At 38.4% G+C, this 12968-nt stretch overlaps 1 long non-coding RNA gene across 2 annotated transcripts in view; it reads left to right on the top strand.

The window, feature by feature from the left end:
• The window catches only part of LOC139080127 (uncharacterized), a 33332-nt gene extending 20622 nt beyond the window's left edge, over nucleotides 1-12710 (top strand). For both annotated transcript variants that reach the window (XR_011534320.1, XR_011534319.1), the window contains exons 4-5: nucleotides 10175-11100; nucleotides 11862-12710. This is a non-coding gene — a long non-coding RNA (uncharacterized lncRNA). The remainder of the gene's footprint in view (nucleotides 1-10174; nucleotides 11101-11861) is intronic.
• Nucleotides 12711-12968: the final 258 nt, after the last annotated feature.

The following is a 12968-nucleotide window of genomic DNA, read 5'->3' as shown; positions in this document are numbered from 1 at the left end:
ATGTCTTGGCTATTGTAAACACTGCTGTGATGAACACAGAGATGCATAAATCTCTTTGAATTGTTGATTTCATGTTTTTTCAAGAAATACCCAATTTCCAAAATATATAAAGAACTCATACAATTTAACAACAAACAACCTGATCAAAAAATGGATAGAGAATATGAACAGACATTTTTCCAAATAAGATATACACATGGCCAACAGACACATGAAAAGACATTCAACATTGCTAATTATTAGGGAAATGCAAATCAAAACTACAATAAGATATCACCTTACACCTGTCAGAATGGCTATAATTACCAAGACAAGGAATAACAAATGTTGGAGAGGGTGTGGAGAAAAGGGAACCCTCATCACTATGCTGATGGGAATACAAGCTGGTGCAGCCACTATGCACAACAGTATGGAGATTCCTCAAAAAATTAAAAAGTCATTGGTTTTGATACACAACTGGGGTGGAGAGGATGAGATACTGAAACTGACACCTTCCCGTTCTCCTGCCACAATCCAGCAGAGCCTGGGGAGGAGTTTTCCTCCTTGTATGTTGCCTTGTTTTGGTTCATGCTTTTCTCAGCCAAGACGCATTCCCAACCTCCACAACCCAGGAGGCTGTTTTCTAACTCTCTGCTCAAGTTCAATCATAGCTTCCAATCAAAAATTTCCCCTCTAATTTTGCAGGCTGCCTCACGTATCTCATAGAATGAGGCATAATACAAACCCTAGTACTTACCCTGGTACTTAAATGTCAGAATATAAAATATATTATTTTAACTGGAGATGGACATCCTGAAAAGCTGACACTGTTATAGTTAAAAAATACTTCTAGGCTCTAAAAAATATTATTCTAGTTTCTGTCAATGTTTGACAAAACCAGAAATCACTGTAATTCAACCAAAACTTGGGGATGATAAAATTTCTTATAAAGTTATCAAACCTCCGTCTCTGAGATAAGGAGCACGCTGCTGAGGGCAGTGCATGACTTGCAAGAAATAATTTCGCCAACGGAAACATTTGCCCACCTCATCACTCAGATTTCAACATAAAAAACATCAAAATCACAGCCCCCAAGTCCAGAAGTCAGTCTACCAGGAACGGTAACAGGTCATTACAGTGTTTAGTCCAAGGCATTTTTCTTCAAAGCAGCTGGAGGAAAGACTCTCCAAAGCAAACACCAAGGATCCTGCCTCTAAAGGCACTTGTCTACCAGCACTTCCTTTTAGAAAGTGCTAATCAGCAGGTGACTCAGCCTGTGGACTCATCACAAGGGAATGCCTTTTGCTTCAGGAAGGACCGACTCTGTGACAACACTTCGAAGAAACCTTGTGCTTCTCTCTCTCAGGCATCACTGGAGGCACGTAGAAAGGGAAAGCACATCAGAGCCCTTCCTCAACAGGCTCCAATAGGCAAACACCCTTCCAGCAAGGAGCAGGGGTGTTGAGCACAGAATGTAATGTGTTGCTTCAAGAGCTGTGGCTGCAATAAGGCACTATAGTTTCAGACTTTGAGGAAGGGAGAGGTGGGAAAGAAGAAAGGCGGTTAAGATTTAGAAATTATCTTCCCCCCAGTAATTTTGGATGTGGCTTCTTTTAGCAAGAGATGTGGCAAATCATATGATAGAGAGCTTGGTATTTAGCCTTCCGTTTCAGCCTTTTTTAGATGCCTATTGTGCGTGTATACTGTGTGAGTGTGTGAACAGCTGGGACAGGACGTGGAGAAAGGATATTGGAGAGTGCCCTAAGGTCGAGAGTTATGATTTTTTGAGTTAGATTACTCTGGGTTCAAATCTCACCATGGAATCAACTGCTCTGATGCTCAGTTTTCTCATCTGGAGGTAAATAGTATGGTATTATTTTACTTGTTTTTCAGATGTGGCCATTGAAAATAGTAACATCCACCATAGTAATTTAACTCGTAGTTAGCTGAAATAAATGAATGAGAGAAATGAGATCAATGAATGAAGTGATATGTAAGATGGCTGATATACAGAAAGTGATAAATACTCGAAAACGTTGTTGTTATTGCTAGTAGCAGTGGTGGCAGCACAGCCTACCCGGGCTTGCTGATGTAATGTGCAGTTCATTGTGACCTTGCCCCAAGGGGATCTTTTCAGTTCCGTAATGTGATTCACACCTTGTCAGCAGTAGAGTCTCAGAATCAGGAAATCAGCCAACAGACTTCTCTGGGAGTTGTCTCCAGGATAAAGTATGGCAGGATAACAGAAGAATAAGTGTTATTTCTGGTGTACACATCTCAGATCACCTTTAAAGGTCAAGGTGGCAGGTTCAAAAGTAACCATGGAAAGAGAGAAAGCCTGATTCCTAGGAAAGAAGTGGTAGCTAATCAGTAGTTTAACAGCTCAATCTGGCTTTGAAGTCAGCTACATTAATGAATTTATTTTAACACTCATCTGGCCACATGTATTTGTTAAGTATCTAATGGATGTTAGGCACTGCATATATAATAATGAACAAAGTAGACCTTATCCCTAATGAATAATACTGACATTTTAAAAATAAAACATACACACAATTACCCATTGTGTTAAGTGAAACAAAGGAAGATACAGAGTAATGTGCGAGAGAACAACAGGGGACATGTTTTATAGTTTGGCAGGTTGGAGATGGCATCTGAGGAAGTTCTATACTATATAAGAGGGATGAGTGAGAGTTATAGGCAAAGTACAGGGAGAAAAGCATTCCAGACATAGGAAGCCACATGCTGAGGACCTCAAGGAAGGAAAAAGCTTAACAGCATAAGAACCTGAAAGAAGGTCAGAGTGACTTGAGCATAGCAGCATCACGGTGGATTGGGGGCAAGTAGAAGAGATGAAGATAGAGAAGACAATAGAAGACAATATTGCAGGGCCTTTTAGATCATCTTATAGAGTTTGAATTAAGAAAACACTGGTGTGATTTGGCATAGACTTTGCAAAGAACACTCAGCTGCTCTGTGGCTAGATGGAGAAGGGACATGAGTGAACATGGAAAGCCCAACTAAGAAGTTATTTTGGCTCTTCCCCTTTTGCTGCTTCCTTTCTCTTTCCTTCCTTTCTCTTCAGTTTCTTTCTCTTTAATTCCCTTTCTTTTCCTTTATATCCCTTCCTTTCTTTTGTTTTCATTTCCTTTCCACTTTCATCCCTTCTGGAACAATTTTGTGCACAAGTCATCAAGAGGAGTCAAGCAAGGTAGGTGTTTGTGAGCCACGTGATAAGACCCATACTGGCTCAGAGCAGTGTGTCCGAGCACAGGCAGGGACATTGGGGGTAGGAAAACAAAGAGTGTCATATCCCAGGAAGGGTAAGGAGGACATCCATGCAAGAGGGCAGCCTGGAAAGAGACGTCAAGACAAACAAGATAAAGAGGGCACACATAACAATAAGAGCCAGCTTGAAGGGGTCCTGCTGGCCAGATAAGGAACAATTCGTGCATCAAAATAAATAATTATAGTAACAGATTATAAGCCACTGGATAAAATGGGAAACCGTAAGTCTTACTCTGATACAAATAAATAAGTGAATAAATTGTGCATTTAATTTGAAATGGAATATTTATATAATCTGAAAGTAACTACTCACAACTAACTTACTTAGTTCATATAGGAAAAGAGTAAATTTATGGTGGAAAATCTTGGCAGACACCTCTCAAAAGTCTGTCATTATCAAGTCTCGACTTTCCCCCTCCCCTTTCTGTCTTGACTCTACTGGATACATTTACCTCTTCCTCACTCTTTTGAAAGCATCGTCATCAAGATCAACATGATCTCCACAAGATCAAATCTAATGGTCAATTCTCAGTCATCGTTTTTGAACTTTCAAGAGCTTATTCCACAAAGGACCACCTATTCATTCTTCTTCTTTTTTTATTCATTCTTAAGACCTTTTGTAAACATGACTTCCATATTGCCATAGTGTTCTGGTTCTTCCTCTACCACACTGACTGCTCTTTCTTATTCTCTTTTACTAAATCTTCTCTTCCCAACTGTTAAATATTGTAGTGTCCCAAGGCTCTTTCCTGTGACATCTTTTCTTTTAAGTCTATACTCTCTCCTTAGGTAATCTCAACCAGTATACTGCTGGTTCCCAAATCTACATAAATTAACTTTTCATCTCAGCTACAGACTCATTTATCCAACTGCCTACTCAACATCTCACCTCCTCTTAAATGTCTAAGAAAAATTGTAAATTCAGTAAGTTCCATGCTCTCTTCTAAAATTGGACCAAGAAAATATCAAAAGGAAGAACTGTAGGTCAATCTTTTATAGGAAGACAGGTGCAACAATCCTAAATAAAATATTAATAAGCTCTGTTGAATACAGCCATTTTTTCAGTGAACAAATAGAGTACATCCCAGTAATTCATAGATAGTTTGGCATTAGAAAATCTATGTCTAGGGCCCAGTGGCCCCGTGGTTGAGTGGTTAAGTTCCTGTGCTCTGCTTCGGCGGCCTGGGGTTTTGCCAGTTCCTATCCTAGGTGGGGACATGGCACCGCTCATCAAGCCATGCTGAGGCAGCATCCCACATAGCACAACTAGAAGGACCTACAACCAGAATATACAACTATGTACTGGGGGGACTTGGGGGCAAAGAAGAAGAAGAAAAAAGAAAGATTGGCAACAGATGTTAGGTCAGGTGCCAATCTTTAAAAAAAAGATCTACATCTATAATCATCACTTTAACAAATTAATGATTAAAGAAGATAAACTATGTGATTATCTTAATAAATGCCAAAAAGCATGTGTTAAAATTCAATATTCATGATTTTTTTTTTTAAAGATTTTATTTTTTCCTTTTTCTCCCCAAAGTCCCCCGGTACATAGTTGTGTATTCTTCGTTGTGGGTTCTTCTAGTTGTGGCATGTGGGACGCTGCCTCAGCGTGGTCTGATGAGCAGTGCCATGTCCGCGCCCAGGATTCGAACTAACGAAACACTGGGCCGCCTGCAGCGGAGCGCGCGAACTTAACTGCTCGGCCACGGGGCCAGCCCCACAATATTCATGATTTTTAGAAATCTCTTAAACTAGTCATAAGAAATGCCATTAACTATATAAAGGCTGTCAGTCAACACTGAAATTGAATATCGTATTTGATGCTAAAACATTAAAGCATACCCTCTAAAGTAAAGAAAAATTTCCTTCAGAACTGTACCCTCAGTCGTCACCAGACCAATAAGGTAGGAAAATGTAAAAGATATGCAATTTGGAAGAAACAAAATGAACATTACTCAAAGGTGACATGGTTACCTACGCAGAAAAGAAAGAAAATGCGAAAACTATCGGAATTAATTAATGCTCATTGACATTACTGGATAGAACAATAACGTTTAATTCCAACAGAAAAAATTTAGAAAATATAATTTAACATCTCATCCATGATAGCAGCAAGAGTACATAAGAATATATTTTAGAAAGGTAGACAATAAACTTTATGGAAAAATAATAAAACTTTATTGAAGGATAGTCTAAAAATATCAAAATAACTGGTGATATGTCATGTACATGAATGGGAACGTGAAATATCTGTAATTCTAACCACTACCCCACAGTAGGTTTGTTGTTTGCTTGCTTGTTGTTTTTAAAGAAATTTAATTGATGGATACTAAAATTAAAATGGAAGAATAAAAAGCCAAGAATTGCCAAAAACTATACAAACGAGGAAGAAGAGGAGGATGGACTAGCTACCCCAGATCCAAGAATTGTTATAAGGCTGCCAACCAGGACGGTGTGGTCTAGAGACAAAGAGAGGCAAGAGGAACAACTGAACAGCAGGGAAACAAGAACAGACACGCACATTTGGGAGCTTGTTGAATGAGGCGGCTTTTTAAATCAGTGGTGAAAAAAATGACTATATGATAAATATTGTTGGAATAATTATTCATTCATAATATACTAAAGTAAATCTTTACTTCAAGTGATAATAACAGCAGCAACAGCAACAAAAACAATAATAATTAACATTTATTGAATAGTCATTACACGTCAGGCCCTAGTCTAGTAAATGCTGTATATGTGTTAACTCATTTAATCCTTTCCACATGCCAATGAGCTATGTTACAGATGAGTAAGTGGAGTCTCAGAAAGAGGCAGATTCGCTCAGAGGCAACGGGGAGTAAGTGGCTGAAGCAGAACTGTGATCCGTATGTACACTGGCAGTCTGTCTCCGGAGCCCAGTTCTTCAATACCACATGCTATTACATTGTGATGAAACTGAAATGCCACATGTGTTGAGGTTCTAAAGGTAAAAAACTACCCTTAAAACTCCAAGAAGCAATTTTAGCACATACGATATTAGATTAAGAAAAAAAAATTCTACATGGTCATATACTAAATTTATAAACATAAACACGCAATGTCACATAACAACCTGAAAATAATGGTTATATGTTAGATGGGAAGAATAAGGATGGGCTAGAGAAGGCGGTTTTCAAGTGTTTCTGTGGTATTTTGTCTTTTTAAACAAGGATCTATGAAGGATATAGAAAAATATTTGTTAAATTTGATTGGTGGATATGTGTATTCCTGTCTATTTTTCTATATGTTTAGCATTTCCCAAGTATTTGCATTTAAAAAAAATAAATGTGAAGTATATTTTCTTAAAGAAGAAGTTGAGATGAGGAAGTGAGGTCAGTGAGCACAGAATACTCTTAAGAAATAAGTTTGTGTATTTTTTTAATGAGGCTGCAGGAGGTTGAGAACTAGATGAAGTCCTTAACTTTTGCTTCATCTTTTTTCTTCTGAATAAACACTAATGTGTCACTAACGTGATAAGATCACCTGTGACAGTCCTCTCTCAGACACGCATATCAAGCTCTGGTTATCACCTGGGGCATCTACTACCTTGTGTTCTGTACTCCTCAGTAAACACTGATTGAGCCATTTACAATCTGGTGCAAAACCATAATAACCAGGTTAAACCACATTAATTCAGAAAATGCCTAACAGGTGTTCCTTCGGTACAAAATTGATTTCCTGGGTGTAACGTTAGGAAAAGAAGGCTGGTGGCCTTGATTTCACTCCTTGCGGTAGAAAAACAGATTAGAAACTTTGTGCAAATGATGCTTTACAAAAGCTTCCTTGGACAGTCTGGGACGTTTGCTGACTCTAAGCATTTCACCGTCTACTCACGCACTCAGCTAGTCTCTCTCCTCAGCCGGCCTTGGCCAACCTTGCATGCCCTTTCCCCCTGCTTAGAATTCCACGAAGCAAAACTTCCATTTCCAGTTCAACCCACTGCTTCTCACGTTGCTCCTGTCACTTGCAGCATGTTCTCAGCGACGGTGTTTCCATTTGCTTTCCCCAGGGCATTTGACAGTCCCTGAAGCCAGAGGACACAAACACAGCACTCTTCCTGCTTCTCTTCTTTCACAATTATGATCGTTTAAAGTGGATCTGGTTTGAAAACACTTGGGTTTTAGATGCTTTCCAATTTTAACAGTTTCTATCACATTTGGCTGATTTCCTAGAACCGGGTCGCCAGATGACTCAGGATTCACTGTTGATGTTGTGGTTATTTTTCAGCAAATTGCATAGAGAGTACTTCTGCCCTAGCTTTGAAAGTCGGGTCTGCTTTGGTACTTATTTGCACTGTTACATGTCCATTAATATCAATCAATACTCTATTAGCCTAGATCCTAGATGTTTGAAATTCTTTTCCAGTTATGAAAATATTCCTTAGTCAATGTTCCTTAAGTGTCTGAGAGGCTTCTAATGTCATCCTACAGCTCTTGAATTGCTCTCTTGATTAAAATTTTTACCCAAATAATCTTTGCTCTAAGTCAATATATTACTATCATTTCCCTCTGCACGTCCTTGGCACTCCTAATTCTTAATTTTAATGTTATTTTCTTCTTTTTGGTTCACTACATTGGCAATCTCTTCCACTTTTACCTATTTTGAATCTATTTGCCACCTTTACCACCACTGTCCCTTCGCAGTGGCAATCATGAAGGCTGTAATATTTGCAAAGATGTATTTATAAAAATAAACCAAATCCAAAAATGCCCAGTTATTTCAGTTTTCATCAACTCTATAACTTCCTGTCTTGGAATCATTTCTAATTTTTATTACTTCTTCCTTCTTTTAGGAATATACAGTCTCTCTATAAAACAATATCTTCACATCCATACAGTGTTCCAATGTTTTTACCATTTTGTTTTGAAATGCTATGTACGCCTCTCTCTTTCTCTGCCCCCACACTGTGAACAGAATTGCTCTCACACTGTCCTCATGTTTCTCTTCACAAACATTTATTAAGTTCTCTTGCTTAACCACCATGCTCAGCAGTGATGGCCAAAAAGAAAATTCAACGTTGAATAATATACATTACCTAACTTTGAAGAACTCAGAGTCTACTTAAAAGAGAGATGTGTAACAAATAACTATAATGTATTAAGTTTGGTCAGAGAATTTTGGACAAAATTTATGGGTAACTTTGCCCCAAGGTGCCAGTATAGGGTAGGTGTTACCATTTGAGTCAGTCTGAGGCAGTATCCGATAGCGGTTAATGGGCTTGGAGTCAGCCCAGGGTTTACTCAGCTCTCAAATCTATTAGCTGTGTGAACTAAGGTGAGTTTATTGTTATCTATAAGCTTATGTCCTCACTGTCTAATTCTCCTAATGATACTTGTCTCAGAAGGTTGTGAGAATTAAATAATAGAATACATATACACAGTCATGCATCTCAACATCAGGGATACATCCTGAGAAATGTGTTATTAAGTGATTTTGTCATGATAGGAACATCAGGGAGTATACTTACATAAACCTAGATAGTGCATCCTGCCACACACCAAAGCTATATGATACTAATCTATGGGACCATTGTCATACATGTGGTCCATTGTTGACTGAAACATCTTTATGGTGCGTGACTGTAATGTATATCATAGCGCTGGGACATAGTAGGCACTTAATAAATAGGAGTAGTTGGCCGATGTTATGTTTTATTATATGTAGAGGATCTTCAGGGAGATAGATAGGTCTTTGCTAAAGAAATAGTATGTCCAGTGAAACAATTCATGCAGTTGTACAACATGTTGAGGAAAAGGCAATAAGCTCAGCGATGCAGGATATTTAGTGCTTGGCCAAGAATGAGTTAAAGTTTCTCTGGTGAATATAAGTAGACTCAGACAAGGGTTCCTTTAACTTGCTAGGGAGTTGAATTTGATTCTGTTCTAACTGAAGCCTAAAATATTTTTTAGTAGGAAAGTAGGATAGTCTGTTGTATGTTCAGAGGGCTGTGTGGAGAGGGATTTCAGAGTGAAGATGAAGAAGATGTGCAGTTCAATTAGCAAGCTATGGCCATAGTCTAAGAAGAGATAATGAGTCTCCAAATTAAACCACTCGAGTTGGAGAATAGAAGATACGGGATATTTAAATGAAAGAATCAATAGGCTTCAGAAAGAGCTCAATGTGCATGCATATGTGTGTGTAAAAGGAGGTATTACATTATATCCTCCACTTGGCTACCAAAAAATGAGTTGTACATACCCAAAATGGTATGTGTTTAGCCCAAATCATTATCCATTTTCATCTTTATTTTTCCATTTAATTATTTATTGTCATGCACAGCAGAGGAATGTAAAGATAAACAAGACTTACTCACTCCTGTCTCCCAGAAGTTTTTGCTGACTGACAGTGAGAAAAGACAGAATATCTGTTTTTCTTTGTTCTAGTTTTTAACCACAAAGAGCTAAGTCAGAAAATGTCCAAGAAGCTAACTCTTGTTATTTTGAGACTTAACTAGTGTTTTACTTTCCCATATTCCCAGCTCAGTAGGTTATAGGAAGTCCCCTTTGCAGGTGACCTGCTGCACTGAGGGCTAGATTAGTTATTTTTGGATGACAGTGAAAATTTCACAAAGCAAGTTGAGCCAAATCCCATATCGCCAGTTCCCTTCGTAGACAAGTCTCCCAAGGAAAGCGCTCATCTGCAGTTTCCAGTCACTTCTAGACATCTCTCTGATCTGCCCTTACTTTTATAAAAAATGTAACTATATAGGTAATATTTAATTGCACTTTTATTTTAAAAAAATATCATCACTGAACTAGGTTAAGATATGTTGCATTAACAATACTAAAATCTCAGTGGCTTAGCACAATGACATTTATTTCTTCCTCTTAACATGGGCCCTGAGGGCCATTGTGGGTCTGTTTTGCCTCATTCCTCACTCCAGAACACAGGCTGGTGGAGCAGCCACAATCTGGAGCATGGGCAGTGCCATGACAGAGAGGAAATGTATACAGTGGTAAGTACACTGGCCCTGAAAGCTTGCACATGGAAGGACAGACTTCTGCTTTACATTTCATTGGGCAACACAGGGCACTTGACCACATTTAACTACAAGAGTGAGAATAAAGTGGAGAATTATTTCCTGCTGTACACCTGGAAGGAGGAGAAATTGGATATTTATGAGCAGCCTTAATGACCAATCACCATTTTCTCTTCTGATCACCAAACATTCTGTCCATTCTCTTTTCCACATTCAAAACACCCACATCCCTTCCAATCAGAAAACAGGCCAAAAGTCCAGTCATGGCATCAAGCTCAATGTCCAGGATCTCTGGATAATGGTGAGTATCTTATCACCAGGGAAAATGTGCAGCAGTTCCTACCTCTGGTCCAAACATTGGACCTCTTGATACAAAGACTTAAGAACTAGAAAACAAACTTAACTGACCCCTCCCAACATATACAGCCAGTACACAGCAGAAGAAGAGGGAGAGGAAGTGCCTACAAACCCTTCCTTTCTGAGAAGAGAAGAATGGGAGACACACAGCTGACAGAGGTCTGTAGCAATTCCCAAATTCCAGGGGAGATATGTAGAGGGCTCCCTGTCTTAGGAGCGTGGAATGTCCCTTGATCAGGCCCTTAGTCCACTCCCGGGGAGTAATGGAGGCTCCTTTGTCCCTTGTTTTCTATAGCTCTCTAAAAGTTCTTCATTCTTCATTATCCTCCTTGACTACATGTGAAAAGGGCATTGGGGAATCGGTCCTCCTTATGGACTGAGGCTTTTGTCAGTTCCACTTCTCGCCCAGGAAGAGTTTGGAGGTACAAGCGTTAGTCTAAAACTTCAGCAGACACAGTCTCTAATTCAGGCAGGTGAGTCTTTTGACAATAAAATTCAAGAAAAAAATCATTTTAGAGTTTTGTTAATTGAGTTTTTAACTTTCAAACTATTTGACGGAAAATTCTACTAAATCTGGAGTGTCTGGTTTCATCTAAGTGTGGCAATTGGTACATGAAGCTGATTGGAATCAATAGATAAGATCCTCATAAAAAATATGCAATATTTTATCCGTTGAACAAAAGTCATGACTCTTTTATTCACATTAAATATCATATTCTTGTGTTTCTTTCTGAATTAATGTTAAATTGAAACTATCTTCATTTTCTAATGTTTTTCTAAATCTCTCTTCATGTATATATTTTATCTTATTCACTGTGAGTCTCCTTGCTTTCATTGTATATTTGGTTTCATTTATTATCACTTTCTGTTTTCAAAATATATACTTGGGTTGGTTTCAGACATATATTATCTGTCCTTGTTGCTTGAACCAGTAACCCCTGATGGGCCCCACCTGTACTCCTGTAAACACCCTGCCACCACCAAGGGGCAGTGACAGTGGCTGAAACAAATGTGAAAGGGCCTTCTTTTCCATGACATATTGATTTCTTGAGAGAAGTGGCATTTCCAAGTGACCTTGGAAAGACAGATCATCTGAAAAATGGCTACAGAAGAAATTTTACCATCCCTCAGAAATGGACTATCACTAATAATTTGGGGCAGAATCTTTATTTCTCTTGAAATTCATACCTGGGAATCAAACTTTAGTTTATGAGAGTACCTGTCTCTGTTCTAGGCTTTGGGAGTAGATTAGTGAGAAAAAAAACCCTGTCTTCATTATGGAGCTCATGATCTGATCAGAGAAGCAACAAACAACCAGGTGAGAAAAATATATCATATGGAAATGTATATTATTTGCTGTTGTTTTTACTTTTTAAGAACCCTGTGGATTCCAAAACAATTCCTGGAAAGTTGGCAGCGGTGGAGGGGCATCTTAGGTTGCCCTCATAAATAAAAGAAAGTCTGTATATAGTACTGGAGGTTTTGGCCAGAGCAATTAGGCATGAAAAGGAAATAAAGGGAATCCAAATAGGCAATGAAGAAGTGAAACTCTTGCTATTTTCAGATGACATGATCTTATATGTAGAAAACCCTTAAAAATCCAGCAGAAAGCTATTAGAAGTAATCAGCAATTACAGCAATGTTGTAGGGTACAAAATCAGCAGCTTTTCTATACTCTAATAAAGAACTAACAGAAACAGAACTCAAGAACAAAATCCCATTCACAATTACAACAAAAAGAATAAAATATCTTGGAATAAATTTAACCAAGGAAGTGAAAGACCTATATAATGAAAACTACAAGACTTTCCTGAAAGAAATTGATGACAACATGAAGAGATGGAAAGACATTCCACGCATACGGATTGGAAGACTAACCATAGTTAAAATGTCCATACTAACTAAAGCAATCTACAGCTAGAACAGCTCAGTGGTTACCAGGTGAAAGGGGGGTGGGGGTTGGACACAAAGGGTGAAGTGGTGCACCTATAATATGACTGACAAATAATAATGTACAACTGAAATTTCACAAGGTTGTAAACTATCATAACCTCAATAAAAAATAAAATTAGAAAAAAAAAAAGAGAGCCTGTATAATTCATGGTCGCTCAGCTTCTTCCTGGTAGCTTCATCCTTCATTTCTTCTTGAATGCAGGTGTTTAATAAATGGCAAAGGTCAGATTTCAAAAATTCTAAAGTCTATTAACTTTTCTCCACAACAATAATAGCCACAATTAGTTCCTAAATATTTCTTTTGAGCTATTCCTTTGCTCTCTCATTCCATCTCTCCTTCTCTTTTTTGTTCTTCCTTCCTTTCTCGCTTCCCCTGTCTCTCTCTGTC

Source organism: Equus przewalskii, chromosome 28 (assembly GCF_037783145.1).
Source record: "Equus przewalskii isolate Varuska chromosome 28, EquPr2, whole genome shotgun sequence".
Lineage (NCBI taxonomy): Eukaryota > Metazoa > Chordata > Mammalia > Perissodactyla > Equidae > Equus > Equus przewalskii.
The sequence above is the reverse complement of the archived record's forward strand: the minus strand, read 5'-3'. Positions and strand labels throughout refer to the sequence as shown.